Source organism: Bactrocera neohumeralis, unplaced genomic scaffold, assembly GCF_024586455.1.
Source record: "Bactrocera neohumeralis isolate Rockhampton unplaced genomic scaffold, APGP_CSIRO_Bneo_wtdbg2-racon-allhic-juicebox.fasta_v2 cluster09, whole genome shotgun sequence".
NCBI classification, from domain to species: domain Eukaryota; kingdom Metazoa; phylum Arthropoda; class Insecta; order Diptera; family Tephritidae; genus Bactrocera; species Bactrocera neohumeralis.
In genome coordinates, this window is record NW_026089622.1 from 25838449 (window position 1) to 25855435 (window position 16987).

Consider the following 16987-nt stretch of genomic DNA (forward strand, 5'->3'; position numbering starts at 1 on the left):
GTGCAATCAGGTCATGTCCGACTGATGCGCTCAATGTGATCCTGGATCAACTACCAATGGACATTTTTATTCGCAAAACAGCAGCTACTGCAGCGATAAGAATAAAAGAATTGGGAGGATGGAATCAGCAGAACTGCGGACATAGTGTAATCCTAAACAAGCTCATCATTAATAAATCAGACTACATTCTCCCAAAGCTGGATTTCAATAGACACTTCCAGGTGAGGATACCATCTAGACGAGAATGGAGAAGAAGTTCAATAGTAGAGGAAGATACCACCTTCGTCTATTCCGACGGATCCAAAATGGAATCCGGAGTAGGCACGGGGGTATTCTCCGCTGATCTAGGCATATATCTCTCTAAACTTCTACCGAACTCGGCTTGCATCTTCCAAGCAGAAGTACTAGGCATCGAAAAAGCCTGCGAAGTTCTATTAGATAACCACGGGAATATCATAAAGCAACTATATTTACGGATGCCAAGCGACCCTCCTGGCACTGTCTTCACCCATGACAAATACCAGTATGGTTCACAACTGCAAGAGAGCACTGAACTCAATAAAAGACAAGCTCCAACTAAACTTGATCTGGGTTCCCGGCCACAGGAACATTTTCGGTAACGAAAAAGCAGACGAATTGGCAAAAGCAGGAGCTTTCCTCAATGAATCCGCGGCGGAGCTAATACCAAGCCCGCTAGGATCGATCAAACGAGAGATCAATAGACAATTTCAACAAATTGAAAACAACATTTGGAAAAACATTACAAAATGCATCATAACTAAACAATTATGGCCAACGTATGACAGGAAAATAACCAGCGACTTATTCAATAGGTCAAGAAAAAGTATTTGCACAGCTACCACAGGGCACTGGCCATTTGGGGAACATGCTTCCAAAATGGGTATGCCCTACAACGAAATCTGCCGTGGCTGCGGAGTAGCAGGGATCAAGGAAACAATCTTCCACTTTCTCTGCGAACGCCCAGCTTTAGCACAGATCCGACACAAAACACTCGGAATCCACCAAGCACCAAACCTTGAATGGATTTCCACCAAAAGCATATCGGACATAAGTAGTTTCATCGAAACCTCAAAATGCTTTGAGAGAGAAGGTGAAACGTAATAGCAGATACAGGAGGTCCTACGAATAGTGTATCAAAATGGCACATCAAGTGCTAATTGAGCCCGATAGTGCTGCACTCCTACCTACCTACCTACCTAACTCTAAAATTAAAAAAATCTCGTGAAATTCCCAAACCAATCGAAAACACGCAATTTCAAGATATCACTTATAATGCTCTTTTGGATCAAAAATATAAATTAACTCAAAATTATAGTTAATCGGGGACGATTCATTTTAGGAAGGGAGGAGTTAACGACAGCCTTCGCATAACAATCTTACCGTAACTGTAAATAAAATTGAATCTTTGCACTTTGCAATTACACTGTCTCATCAATTAAAAATCTTAATTAACGTTTTGATTACTTATGAATTCGATATGCTTTTTCCGTTCTGAATCCAATAATCCATTCTTATCAAAACAATATCGCTCGCCCTCACAAGAAGGCATAACAATAACAATTGTAAAGAAAACAGAACGCTTAACGTTCTGCTGGAATATGCTGTAACAGCTAATATTGCAATTAACTCTTTAATCTGGATTCAGTTAAGCTGATGCTTACACTTCAGCTTTATCTTCAAGATAATAAGCTCAAAATGTATAAATATTACTATTTCAGAAATAAAGATTTGATTTGTATCTGGCAATCCACGAGAATCACGTATTCTTATTTAACCCGCACGTTCGCGGATATAAAACATATATTTCGTTTAAAATTCCCTCGTCGCGGGAATTAATTTCCACATATTGCGACTCAACTTCTCGCAAACTGGTAGCAATTGCGAAGAAGACGACGATATAAACCTTGACTGAAACATTGGCCAGGAAGACGACCTGAAAGACAATTTAAAACCGTCTGAGCAACTTGCCGTGGAACAAATATGTATTCCAGATGAGCACTTTGCTGAGACTGAAAAAGCAGGCGAGATACAGGTTCGTCGCTACTACACGGGATATGCCATATACCAGAAGGTTTTCTGTAGACTAAAGTGCGAAAAATGTGCGTATTTAATGAGAAAGTGTGATAACTCTTTGGAAGCCTCATCGGAAGCCCTTATAAGGTCTGAAAACTATAAAAGCGCAGATGACCTAAGGCTGGTTAATCCCGATGATAGAGTCTTCGAAATAAACCGCCTTCAAATGAGCTGTTATAAAGAGCTCTTTTTAAAATATTCATGCAGAGTGGGTATAAAATCGATGATTTTAGCCCAGATTACTGCAATTACAAAACAGAAATACCTAGAGTGGTATAGCGAGGCTGGATATTGCCTGGAACATAGACATCAATTTTTAGACTTCCTTATCACAGTTTTACTGTTTAAAAATGCGAAATGGCTGGCACACCAATAGGAAGAGCTTTTAAAAATGAAGTAATATAAGTTATTATAAAAGACATAAGTAGATTGTAGGCCATATTTAATTTTTCTAGCAACTTCCGTGTTATAAAAGGTAAAAGAACTATATGAAATAAAAGTACATTAGTCAAATAACTAAAACACATTTCTCTCTTTTTAATTTCAGATTCTTCAAAAACTAATAATAGGCGTGTTTTATTTGACCAGCCAATTAAGCTTTTAGCTTATTTTGTATGGAAGACTTACAGCCCTATTCTGAAAAAAACTCTCATCTGAGTTGAAAGGAAAACTTTGAGAGATTTCTTGTGAGGCATATTTTGTGGAGCTATTCCTGCTCAAACCTCATAAGAAAAAAGCTTAAAAAAGTCACCACGTGAGGTAAAAAGCTTTTTGCTGTCAAACAGCTGTTTTAATAAAAATAAACAAACAAAAACATAAATGGATAATACAGATATGTATGCGTCTGTGCTTGAGGGTGAAACAATCCCAATATGGGTACAATCGATTGCCCTTGATCCCAAATTTCGTGTAAAATCTTTAAGAGAATTTAATACGTTGGCTTGTCATAAGCTTTCATAGCTTGTATATTGGACTAGAGGCATTGCCAGTTAAAATGCTTTTTCATTCACAATAGCTATGAGTTTTCCCAAAAAAGTAGTTGGCAATAGCAACAACCCTCATTTTGACAGATAAAAATGTAAACAAATGAAAAATATATAAATGAAAAGTATAGAAGTGCACGAAATGGAAAATTTTATAAAAGATGCGGTAAGTAGGGATTTTAAATTAAAATTAAGACAAAATTAAATTTTTTGTGTTTTCCAGTTGGAAATATTGACCATCTTTGCTGGTTTAGCTGCTGAATCAAGTTCGACTTAATAGGTATGCTTTGTTTTTGTTATTAGACTTTTCTGTATGAGTATGTTTTGCAGGAAGATATGAAGAAAGTGAACGAACCCGTTTTGCTACGAAGTCCGGAAAAGCCAAAATTCCTGCTAAAACAATGATGTACATGTATGTATGTATGGTATTTAAGTAATACAATTACCTACAGACAACTAGCCGAATTGTTTGGTGTAACGAAGTTCACAGCATGGGCGATTGTTCGTCGGGTTGTCGCGTGGGTTATCTCAATAGGCCATGAGTTTGTTAAGTGGCCAACTGGAGATGCGTTGGAAGAAACAACTCGCAAGTTTTTACAAAGGAAACAAATACCAGGTGTTATTGGTGCTATTGATTGTACCCACATAACAATTAATGCACCAAGAAAAGACAAACATATATATTTTGATTGTAAACGTAATTATAGTGTTGTTCTACCGGCCATTGTCGATGCCGATAAAAAATTTATTGATATTTATTGTGGTGATCCCGGATCATATCATGACTCTAGAGTGCTAAAAAGGTCAGCATTTTATAGAAAAGCGGAAAGTAATATGGAAAGTTTATTTCCAAATTCTACTTTTATTATCGAGGACTCGGCATACCCTTGCAGAAATTACCTCATACCGGTGTTTAAAGATAAGGGTTCGTTAACGCCTAATCAAATCAGCTTTAAAAAAACACATTCTTCAGCAAGAATAGTTGTTAAAAATGCATTTGGAGCACTGAATGGACGTTTCCGAAGGCTTCTTAAATTTACGGAACACAGAAATTTATGTGCAATTTCGAATTTAGTTGCAAGTGCATGCATTATGCACAATATATCTATTATTACAAACGACGTTACAATTATTGGCACTCAAATTGAAAGTGCCGAACCGGAGCCAGAACCTGCTAATGAGCTGGCGAGAGAAGCAAGTGGAGATCGCCGGAATCAGTTGCTTACAATTTTAACACGAAGAAATTAATAAATTTTAATTTTTTTAATTTTAAAATGCACTTTAGAGCAAGATTTTCCATTTTCAATATCAAATAATAAAATTATTTATAATTTTACAACATATTTGTTTTATATAAACACGTACATATGTACACGTATGCATTTGTTCAAGATTTGTACATATGTAAAAAATGTTCATTTTATGATAAGCTTGATTATATATTTCCGTTAAAGAAAACAATATATATTCGTTATTAAATCAAGTAGCTTTTCTATTTTTTATTCATTAAAGACTGCTGTAAAATTTTCAATGATTGTTATTGCCCGCGTTGCCAACATAGTGCATATTTAAGCGAAAATGTGAAATAAGCTAAATGTGTTTTATTTGTCCATGATTTAGCTATTTGCTTGTGGTGGTCAAATAAAACACGGTTAATGTTCTTTTTATTTCTTTCAGGGTAGAATTAAGTTGTAAATAGTTTTTAGTAGTAGTTTTACTATTAGTTATTGGAAGTTAGTTTTAGTATTTATTAATTTAGTAAGTAGTATGTACACGTGAGCCAAGGTTTGAAAAAAGCTGGTGAATAGGACCTAACCTTTATTGATTAGGTTGTGTGAGAATTTGTGGATGTAGGTAGACAAATTCTGAAAATCGTGTTTTATTAAAATTATATTCTCTTATATGTATATTTCTAATAAAATGAATTTCCTTTTTATTTTTCATTGCAGTTTTTAATAAATTTATATAAATTTGCATGTATTTTCAATTTTATTTAATTTTCAATAAAATTTTTAAAAATTAATTGCCCTCATAGTCTATTTTATTTTATCATGCCTTTCAGTTGATTTTTTTTATAGAGATTTAACCGGCGTAAAAGCAAAATGCGAAACAATCATACATACATATGTATGTAAATTAATTAATTCCCGCAACGAGGGAATTTTTAAAAAAATATATATTTTATATCCGCGAACGCGCGGATGAAATGAGAACACGTGTGGTTCTAGTGGATTGCAAGATACAAATCAAATCTTTATTTCAGAAATACTAATATATATACATTTTGGTTTTATTTATTTAAAGTTAAAGCTGAAGTGTAAGCATCAGCTTGATTGGATCCAGAACAAAGAGTTAATTACAATTTTAGCTGCGACAGCAAATTCCAGCAGAACGTTAAGCGTTCTGTTTTCTTTACGATTGTTATTGTTATGCCTTCTTGTGAGGGCGAGCGATATTGTTTTGATAATAATGGATTTTTGGAGTCAGAACGGAAAAAGCATATCGAATTCTTAAGTAATCAAAAACGTTAATTGTATTTCTAATTTATGACACAATGTAATTGCAAAGTGAAAAGATTCAATTTTATTTACAGTTAGGGTAAGGTTTCTATGCGGAGGCTATCGTTAACTTGTATATTATGTCGTTTGCACATTTGGCTGTATGTTTCCGAAAGCCAATATTCTACAAAAGCATATTTCTATACTCAAACAAAATTATTTCAACCATAGTATATTTTTTTTTGCATAACCAAACCATAATTAGGACAACGCTATACAAGTGTCAATGGCTGTGTTGGCGGTAAGCGCTTGAAAAGTCAAGATGAGTTCACAGGTTCGAATCTCGACAGAATTTATTTTTAATTTTTGCCTTTTATTCTTCCATGAAAATAAATTGTTGCAACATTTCTTCTAAGCAGTTTTGCCATCGTGACGAGAAATAGTTTATGGGCAGCGACACTTGTGCGGGAAGATGTGTTGATACATATGTTGTTGCTGTTTTTGCATCATTCATATTTTAAAACTTTTTGTAGCCACATACACATACACGTGTTTCTTTGTTTGGCTGAAGTCATATTTATGTTGGTATGGTTGTGATAGATAAGGGACTCTGGTGCACATATGTATGTATGTATGTACATGTGTACATATACATTTGATGTTTTGTGCTTTCTGTTTTTAGCGACTTAGCTCTAATTTTTTCAGGCGTATGAATACTTGTAAGCAGGGTTCTCATTTACTACTCCGTTGCAGCAAAATTTCTAGAATTATTGCTTTGCTATCGCTACTGCTCTCACTTTGTCGGGAGCCACAGCATAGTCTTAGCATAACAATATATATAATATAGTATATACAGTAGATAACCTTTTCGAGGTAGCTTTCTGAGGGGTGAATAGCGGCCATCTTGGATTTTCAGAGGTAGCAACGCAGTGCTGTATATATTGAGGCAGTAAATACTTAGCAAATTTATTCTATTAAATAATGAAAATTATAAATATTGTTGCTTAATATAAAAGGAAATAATTTATTAATGACATATATTTACTAATATTTGATTTAAACGCTATAGTGTGTCATGTTTCGCCCATAAAAATATTATTTACTGATAGTAATATATTCTTTATTTAGTGAGTTCTTATTAATAAAAAGCAGCCCTGTTTTTAGATTTCTCGGTGGTGAGTTTTCTTCTGAATGTATTTGTTTACAATTGACAGACAAAAAACATAAAACGGTTTGTATTCGTAAGCTTTTGAAATATTATTACCAATAATTTTAATTTAGAAAGAAGATATTTAGGCATTTGAAGCTGAATTTTTAATACATCGTTCTAATTCTCATCCGTATACTATTTTGATCATTTATTTTTGAATATTTAAGTTTTGCATTTTCCACACCTACCCAGAGGTTTGCAATAAAGCGCGTTACCGACGTTTTTTAGGTGTTCGGTTCCCCAGTAGGCCTATTTTCACCTTTACAACTTAAAATAAACATATTATAAAAAGTATTTTAAAACGTCGGGTTGTGAATTTTCGCAGCAATAAAAGGCTCTACAATTTTTAATATAAACTTTATTATTAACACTAATATGCATTCTTATTAAAAACTTCGACATATGTTTCATTTCAAACTCAATTTCCAATTGATGTTTTCCTATAACGGCTAACGAGTTGTCAATTTGTATATGTCAAACGACAAATTACCACCCAGGATTGTATCCCACTGCATGCAAAAATTTGGAAATACTTGAAGCGTGTTTAGATTGCACAAAAAAACAACTGATTTAACATTAAACAACAACTAATATCCCAATAAAATTGAACAGATATGCAAAGTAATTCAATATAATCATTTAAATAACGTAAACACTTGCATTATTTAATATCTTTTAAAGTCTCGGTCATCAAAATTTAAAATTTATATGTAGTTTAAATGCTAACACAACACCCTGATTACCATGAAAGTAGCAAAAAAAAGTGCAATATAACACCCTAAGATTTTCTGGAGGTGAGTATATGTATGTAAACAAAGAAAAGGTTTATTACTGTATATACTGAGGTCTTAGCATAACAATGTAAAAGTATGGGCTCTACTCTGCTCCGAGTTTTGTTAGGTAAAAAACTATAGCTGTAGCGAGAGCGAAAAATTAAATGCTGCGCTATGCTCTGGCGTAGCGGTAGCTAAAAATTGGGAGCGGTAGCAGAGCTTATGAAAATTTTCATGTGCTACAGCTACCGCATGTGTTTGTTGTTTTTATTTTTTGCTATTTTCTGTCATAATATTTGAATTAATTGAATAATTCAAACAAAAAATGTTATGCAAATCAATTTGGCACTTGTTGCATCAAGTGACTTTATAAATCTAAAATCAAATATTTTTAGAAATTTTTTAATAAAGTGAATTAGACAATAATTGAATAAATTGTAAAATGTTTTTCTATATTATGTAAAATATTTACCATTTTTATATTACCAAAAACATCATCTTTACAAATGTATTACAATACTCAATTACTATTACTACAAATACTTTCCCCCTTTTTTACGTTTTCTTAACCGGCATCTTTTAAATTCGCTTAGGCACAGGCACATTCTTAGTAATTCGCGCAACTCAATTAATTTGTTAGTCCAAAAAAAAACTGCCTGGTTCAGAAGAAAAATCAGTATAACCCATATACTAAACATGTATGAATATGAAAATTTTTACTTATTTCTTTCTATTTTGGAATTACTAAAATTTTTAAATGATGCTTACATCAATTTTGACAAATGCTTATGATTTGAAATATGATTTTTGTATTTATGAGTTATATTGAATTTTAAGCCAAATCGGTTCAGCCGTGCTTCAGTTATAAATGGTGTAACTAACAACAATTTTCTTTTATATACATATTTAGATATATGTATGTATGTACATATGTACATACTTGTAGATGACAGAAAATTGCAAAAAAGAAAAAAAACAACAAACACATGAGGGAGCTGTAGCACATGAAAATTTTCATTAGCTCTGCTGTGCTACCGCTCCCAATTTTTTGCTACCGCTACGCTATGCTCTGGCGCAGAATTTAATTTTTTGCTCCCGCTCCAAAATTAAGTTATTTTTTATTTAACTTTTCACGATTTTGTAAAAAAAATTAAATTTTTTACCATTTTTCTGAAAAAAGGGTTCATATCATACAAGATAATCATGCATATGTGACTCAGAAAATGCTTCTTTACATTCTTTGTGCGACTTTGTATATTTCTTCAAAGCATTTCTCTTTATTCATTCTCGCATGAAATCAGTCGTTTTACATATTTCTGCCAGAGAACGTGCTCAATTCTGCTAAATAGCAGCGATAATGGTGAATTCCGTTCTACAATCTTATAAGCTCTGTTAGCCCTCCAATCGAACATCATACAGAATTCAAATTGCACATTCTCTATGTTTATACATTCTCTGGTAGAGTAGCCAAAGTTTAATGTTTGTTGTAGGATTCGAGGCATAATCCTGCAGAAAATTGTAGTCATTTCGAAGACCCTATTCTTCAGCTGGTTGCATCATTATTTTAAAAGTATTAAGCTAGGTGAATTCTATAAATTCCATTCGGTCCACAAAATTACTAGCTATATCCTATATCCTTGCTTTACCACCGTTCTTCACCGTATTTGTCTTACGCCCCATGATTATAAATACACAAACCTTGCCCTGATCCGAAAAAATAACTTTCTGCCAATTCTTCTTGCCATAAAATTCTGTTGTTTTTAATTAGCGCAGAAGGATTCTTAAAAATTTAATTTTGAAAAAAATGGACACGGTTCTGTCCGCAAAAGTTATATTTTACAAACCTCCCAAACCGTTCAAGCTAAAATAATCAAATTTGCTCAGAACAAATTCCAAAAGCACCCCCCCTTACAGCGAAAAAATGTATAATCTTATATATAAAAATAGGTTGGGTTTTTGTCTGTTCGCTATAGCTGATTAAATCGTTGCATGAAATGAAAAATGGCCTGAATCACATTGAAGCTAATCTAATGAAAATGGTTTGTAAAAAAAATTAAGAAACTATTAATTTTTGACCCACTTACGAGCGTAAATTAAAAAAAGTCATTATTTGCTTTTAACAGAGAATGTTAGATTTAGACAGAGAAAGTCAGTTAACAATTTGCTAAGCTGCAACATACTATTAAGGGCGGGAGTTATAGCGTGAATAATAACAACAGCAACATTTTTTTGGATGCACAAGGGCACTAGCAAAACGTTTTTTGCAAATGTAATACTTGCTAAAATAAGACAACCAGAGACGATAGCGATAGCAGTTGCTTCGTCAGGAATTGTTTCAACTCTCTAAAGCAGTGATTCCCAAAGTGGGCGATAACGCCCCCTTGTGGGCGCTGCAGGTATCAAGGGAGGCGGTTAGAGACCCAGAAAGAAAATGGGGGCGTTGTGGAGAGGCCTAGGGGGTTATTTGTAATTTTATTTAGCTAGGAGACCTCTTAGACAACGACTACATGAGCTCTCGACTCTCAACAACAACTTGTGAACATCAACTAATATGAAATAAAAGAGTGTCTCAAACTCAGTTCTATATTTCTCTCCGCGTAGTTCATATATCTGTCCTATTTTATTGAATATAGAAAAAATGAAAATCATGTCAATCGGTCGCTCCGTTTCATAACGGGGCATCTCGACAGGATAGAATTTATAGAATACTAACCGTCAAACGTATTTCTATTGCCATTGCCAAATCTGTAAGTGGGCATTTGTTATCATAATATAATCATTTGCGCAAAGGTGTAGGGTAGGTAGGTTCGAGCTGATGTAGCGAATGCTTTGAGCTCTTGAATAATTTATTTTATCACTTGCTAAATGACGTCGGGTAGGTAGCTGATGTTACGCACGTTTTGAGCTTTTGAACTCCTTAAATCTTTTATGTGGAAAATAAAAAAAGGATTTTTATCCTTTCTTACAAATGTATTTCTGGGGAAAATAAAAAAAAAAGGATAAAGATCCTTTCTTTTACAAATGTATTTCTGGGAAAAATAAGATAATAAGAAAAGTAGAAAGATCCTTTTTACAAATGTATTTCTGGGAAAAATAAGATAATACGAAAAGGATAAAGATCCTTTTTTTACAAATGTATTCTGGGAAAAATAAGATAATAAGGAAAGGAGAAAGATCCTTTTTTACAAATGTATTTCTGGGAAAAATAAGAATTCATATTTTTGGAATACTATATAAAAATTGTGCTTAAGCATTCCTATATAAACAATGTAATATTTATTTTATATTCATTTGTGGTTTTGCGCGCAATAGATGGGCATTACTTACGCCTGCTTTACACTACTCGCGAAGTTAAACGTATTTCTCAAAGCAAAACAATGTCGGAAGTAAAAAAGAAGAGACGGCAATACTGTGCGGAATACATTAAATTCGGATTCATTGAAAATCCCACAAACCCATCCTCGCCTTTGTGTCTTCTATGTCTAAAAACATTTTCGAATGAAGCAATGAAGCCTTCAAGACTGCAAGATCATTTGAATAAAATGCATCCAGATAAGAGAGACAAGAATGTAGCATATTTTCAAGACCTAGAGAAGAAGCATAATACTCAGCCAAGTGTAGCAAAACTATTTTCGGCGGCTGCTAAGCAAGATGACGACGGACTTCGAGCTTCGTACAATATCTCTTTGTTAATTGCTCAAAAAGGCAAACCACATAACATCGGAGAAGAGTTAATATTGCCAGCAATAAATGAAGTAATAACTACCGTGCTTCATAAACCGGCCGCAGATATTATCCGAAAAATTCCTTTGAGTAATAATTCTGTGCAAAGACGAATTGATGAAATGGCTGAAAACATTGAAGAATCATTGTGCGATCACCTGAGGTCAAGTCAATTTTCAATTCAGCTGGATGAGTCCACTTTACCAACTAATGAAGCATTGTTGTTGTTTTACGTGAGTTTTATTAAAGATGAGAAAATATGTGAAGAACTATTATTTGATAGAAATTTAGAGACCGATACAAAAGGCGAAACCATATTCAATATATTGGAAAAGTTTTGCGATGAGAAAGAGATTCCTTTGAAAAATATTATTTCAGTTGCTACGGATGGCGCTCCGGCTATGATAGGGTGCCATAAAGGCTTCATAGCGCACTTAAAAAATAAAATTCCAGATGTCCTTGGTGTACATTGCGTTATTCATAGACAACATTAAGTTGCTAGAAACTTAAGTGAAAAACTATTTCAATCACTGCAATATGTCATCAAAGCAGTCAATAAAATCCGCAACAGCTCTTTGAATGATAGATTATTTCATCAGCTTTGTGTTACTAATGACGAGGATTTCAATCGTTTGTTGTTTCATACTGAAGTTCGTTGGCTATCAAGAGGCAATTGTCTGACTCGATTCTTCAACCTGTTTGACTCTGTTATAGAGTTCTTGGAAACTAAAGATACAGAATTTCAAGACAAGCTCATAACATCAAAGAATGATATAGCTTACATGACAGACCTGTATAAATTGTTCAACGACATGAATCTCCAACTGCAAGGCGATAAACAAAATTTAATTAAAACAAAAAACGTCGTTGCTGCTTTCGCACCCAAACTGCTTCTACACAAAAAGAATCTGGGCAGACGTGAGTTTCGCAATTTTCCGAATTTATCAGTACTCGTATCATGCAGTAACGACGAATTGTTTGCTTACTGCCAACATTTGGAAAACCTTCACATTGACTTCACCGAACGATACCAGGACATTTTGAACTTGGAAATACCAGAGTGGGTGTTGGATCCGTTTTCAAATGTCAACACAGCAATGTCACCTCAGCTGGAAGAAGAACTTATAGAATTGACAACAAACGAGGAAATAAAAATCAAGTTCAAAAATGGTTACCAAGAATTTTGGCTACAAAAACCGATCACGCAATTGTACCCTGGATTGTGGTCAATCATTCAACGATTCTTGATAGCATTCCCATCGTCATATTTGTGTGAACGTGGATTTAGTGCTGTGACAACACTGCTTACTAAAAATAGAAATCATTTGCTTGTTACCGAACGTGGCGACTTGCGACTGTTCTTGAGTAAATTGGAACCTGATATTAACAAAATTATTAAACAGCATCAAATTCATCCTTCACATTAGTTTTTATATATGGATCGATTATTTTAGTTTCATTTTTAATAAAATATTCTCTGTTTTAATACTATAAAGTTGTGTTTCAATAATCATTCTTATTGGCAGGTGGAGCCCATAAGAGTTAACTTGAGACCTAAGCCCCGTTGTATGTTACCTACTGCGCTTAGGTTTCAAGTTGCTGGTTATGGTAAAAGTTTCGTTTAGAATTTTCCGTTAATATACATTTATAGGTCACAATAATTAATTTGAAGTTATAGTGGTTTTTAAATAGGTGAAAAAATGCGCTAAAAAAATATTTATTCTCAAAGTGGGCGGTAGACAAAATAAGTTTGGGAACCACTGCTCTAAAGGATGGAAAACTGCTTATTCATTTTTTAAATTTCCGTTATCCATAAATCTTGAACAACAATCAATATAGTCTATCCGCAGAAATCGGCCCCTTAGTTAACTATAGCCAGATGCCTCACTGATTATGTGGTATGAATGCAACATGAGCCATAAAGTACATACATATGAGGCCGTGTACAGAACGTTAAAAGACCTTAGAAACTCCTTTGATCTCATGGGCGAGATAACTTTTGTAATTGCTGGAGATTTTCGACAAAATCTTCCTGTGATTAGCATTCTTAATATCGTCGCCCTTATGGACTTCGAGGTGGGGTGCGATAAAGCCATGCGAGATAACGCCATATGGCTCTATCTCCCATCCAATTGCGAGGTTGGACGCTTCGCATTGACAGATAATGCCATTTTTTTTGTCAATTGTGAGTTAAAGCCATATGGCCTTATCTCTCATATGAATTTATTTTTCATTGTGAATGTGCATTTAATTGTTATTCATTGCACCTGGCAACTTTCTTAATCAATGTCATATTGCATATTGTCAAATTGCATATTTTCATAATCCACTAATGATTTTTCCCTTTTACAGAATGCTTACACCTTCTTGAACGCATATAGAGCAGAATATATTCCGTAAAAGGGAAAATCAAATGAGAGATAAAGCCATGCGAGATAACGCCATATGGCCTTATCGTTCTTTGAAATTAGAAATAGTAAGGCTATACAGAAGTTTTGACGTGAATATGGCTTTATCTCTCTTTGAGTTGAGTGATAAGGCCATATGGCGTTATCTCGCATGGCTTTATCGCACCCAACCGGACTTCGATTAAAAATGTAAAATGCGTCACTCACGAAAGATAGTGTCAGCGAAATATATTATCTAATTATTCAAAAAGTTATCGAAGTTATTAAGGAATTCAAGAACAATTTAATTGTAGCAACAATTATCACCAGCCCAGCAGCTGGTCAATTAGCTCATATACCGAAGATTCCGATAATCCCAAGCGATCTGCTAATCCCATTTAAACGGCTTCAATTTCCAGTGAAAATATCTTTCGCTCTAATTATAAACAAGTCCCAAGGCCAGACTTCCGAATTAGTAGGGATTGACCTACGAAAAGAATGTTCTACTCATGGCCAAATGGTATGATATGTTGCTGTATCGTAGGCCGGAGGTCCTGAAAACAGGGAGTTACTCTTATGACTTTTATCAAAAAACTCAAAAAATAAGAGTTATTTTTGATTTTTATATATTTAGATCAAAAATAAAAGTTATTTTTGATTTTTTTTTCATATCAAGAAATAAGAGTTTTTTTTGATTTATATTTTTTTTATCAATAATAAAAATCAATCCAAAATTTTTATTTATTTATTTATGCCGTATGTATTACAATATGCTGCATCATTCCAATTTTTATATGTGAATATGTGACTTATCCATTGTCACATAACACAACATAACATTCATCACACAACTCACACTCATCACACAACACAACATTCAGCACACAACCTACATCATCATACACGCAACCCCACGCAACAAACCAACCACACTACACACACACCACACGTTATCGTTTTCACCACCTAACCGATCAAAAAGGACTGGTTAGATCGGGGTGGAACACAATTCGCTTTTTACGCCCGTATCGAGGACACACGTCTCGCCAGTTCGTTCACCGTCGATCCGCCAATTTTGAACATCATAAAGTTCTACTCCAACGTTGGAGTCCCCATCCGGTCGCGTGTGTGTGTGTGCAGACGCAGCAACGGTGAAAGTGAACAGTGTCCAAGGAACCATTATTGATTATACATCTACATTTGTATTAAAACTACTGAAATACAAATAATTATATATTTAAAATTGTACTCAAAATACTGAAGTCTCGCCCGCAAAGGGAAATACATACAAGGGGATATATCAAACCAAGTGAGTCCGAATATGCGTCGCCGATTGTATTAGTAAAAAAAAAACGGGAGATCTTAGAATGTGTGTAGATTACCGGACGCTGAATAAAGTAACCGCGAAAGCTAATTATCCGATTCCATTAATTGATGACTTGTTAGATCGATTAGCGAAAAAGAAAATATTCACAAAGCTTGATCTTAAGAATGGTTTTTTTCATGTTTATATGCATCCAGAGTCACAGAGATATACGCCTTTTGTGACTCCGTTGGGCCAGTTTGAATTCGCGAGAATGCCTTTTGGACTTAAAAATGCACCATCGATGTTTCAAAGGTTTATACACAAAATATTTGCAGAAATGATAAAAGAAGGAGAAGTTATAGTGTATTTAGACGATATCATGATTGCAACAGGAAACTTAGAGAACCATTTCCAAATTATAGAAAAGTATTAAATAAGATAATTCAAAATAAACTTGAATTAAGGTTAGACAAGTGTGAATTTCTACAAACAAGCGTGAATTATTTGGGTTATATTGTTGACGGTGAAGGAATAAGGGCGGATGACAAAGGACTAGAAGCGATAAAAAATTTTCCGGTGCCAAAAAACGTTCATACAGTACAAAGACCGAAATGAAACACATTTATGTCGTCATTGATGCATTTACAAAGTTTGTCAGACTTTACCCTACCAAAACCACAAATACTAGAGAAGCGATTCAAGCATTGCAAAGTTATTTCCGGATTTATAGTCGTCCTAAATGCATTGTGTCTGATAGAGGAAGTTGTTTTTCATCTGGTGAATTTAAAGAATTTTTAGAACAAAACTCGGTTCAGCATATTAAGATCGCTACAGGTTCTCCACAGGCAAATGGTCGAGTAGAGCGGGTAAATGGGAGTTTGGTACCGATGATGTCAGGAATGTTAAATGCAGATGGGCGATACAACTTGAATGCGGTAATGGAGGGTGTAGGGCATGCTTTTAATAACACGATACATAGGACAACCGGGGAGCACCCGAGCGTAATGTTGTTCGGTGTAAATCAAAGAGGTGAACTTGTTGATTCGCTAAAAGAAAACTTAAGAGAAGTTGAAAAGTCATGTGAAAATCGAACTTTGCAGGATATTCGTGAGAAGGCAAGTGTAAAACAAGAACAGTTGCAACAGTATAATACTAGCTTTGTTAGTGGAAGAGGGCGAGCGCCAAGAAAATATGTAAAGGGAGATTGTGTGGTTGTAGAAAATTTCGATTCTCACATAGGGGTGTCTAAAAAACTGATTCCTAAATTTAAGGGACCGTATTGTATTGGGGAAGTTTTACGAAACGATCGTTACTTACTTGGAGATGTCGACGGGTTTCGGCAGTCTCGAGTCCCATACCACGGGGTATGGGCAGTTGGAAATATAAAACCATGGTTCAAAGGACGCGAAGTCTAGTCAGTCACTTGAGATCAGGTGATCTCATGGTCAGGACGGCCGAATTGTAGCAATGTAAATGTGATTACTGTATTATGTTGTATCGTTACCTTATTTTGATGTTACTTGAATAAGCAATCCTATTGTATTTTTGAATTTGTATTATGCTCTATTTTAATATTACTCGAATAAGCAACCCTGATGTAATTTTGAATTTGTATCATAACTTATTTTAATGTTACTCGAATAAGCAACCCTGATGTAATTTTTAAAACTTTTAACTGGCGACATGAAAGTGAGAAAAATAAAGAAGAGTCAGTTCGGACGCAACCACGAAACGAATCGGTCTTCCTACATATTTTACTTACTTCACTTTACGCACCATATTTGTGCTCAGTGCATTAAAACATAAATGACTGAGCAGAAGCAAAACGTTTCACAATTTTAATCTTACTCAAAAAGTATACTAGTAGCAGTAGTTAGAGTAGTAGATTGTACACACTTATTTCAAATTGTATCTTGCAACAGAGTTTCGGGATTTTACTCACGAGCTAAATAAAATTTTCACCTTCCTATCTCTCAAAATAACTGATTAAAATAGTTAAAATTTATAATTGAA

General features: G+C 34.3%; 1 protein-coding gene and 1 pseudogene across 2 annotated transcripts in view; one reads left to right on the plus strand and one right to left on the minus strand.

The window, feature by feature from the left end:
* The window catches only part of LOC126764111 (uncharacterized), a 340586-nt gene that overhangs the window by 214658 nt on the left and 108941 nt on the right, over positions 1–16987 (minus strand). The gene's annotated exons all lie outside the window — the stretch shown is intronic.
* LOC126764682 (uncharacterized) lies at positions 3220–4418 on the plus strand (annotated as a pseudogene).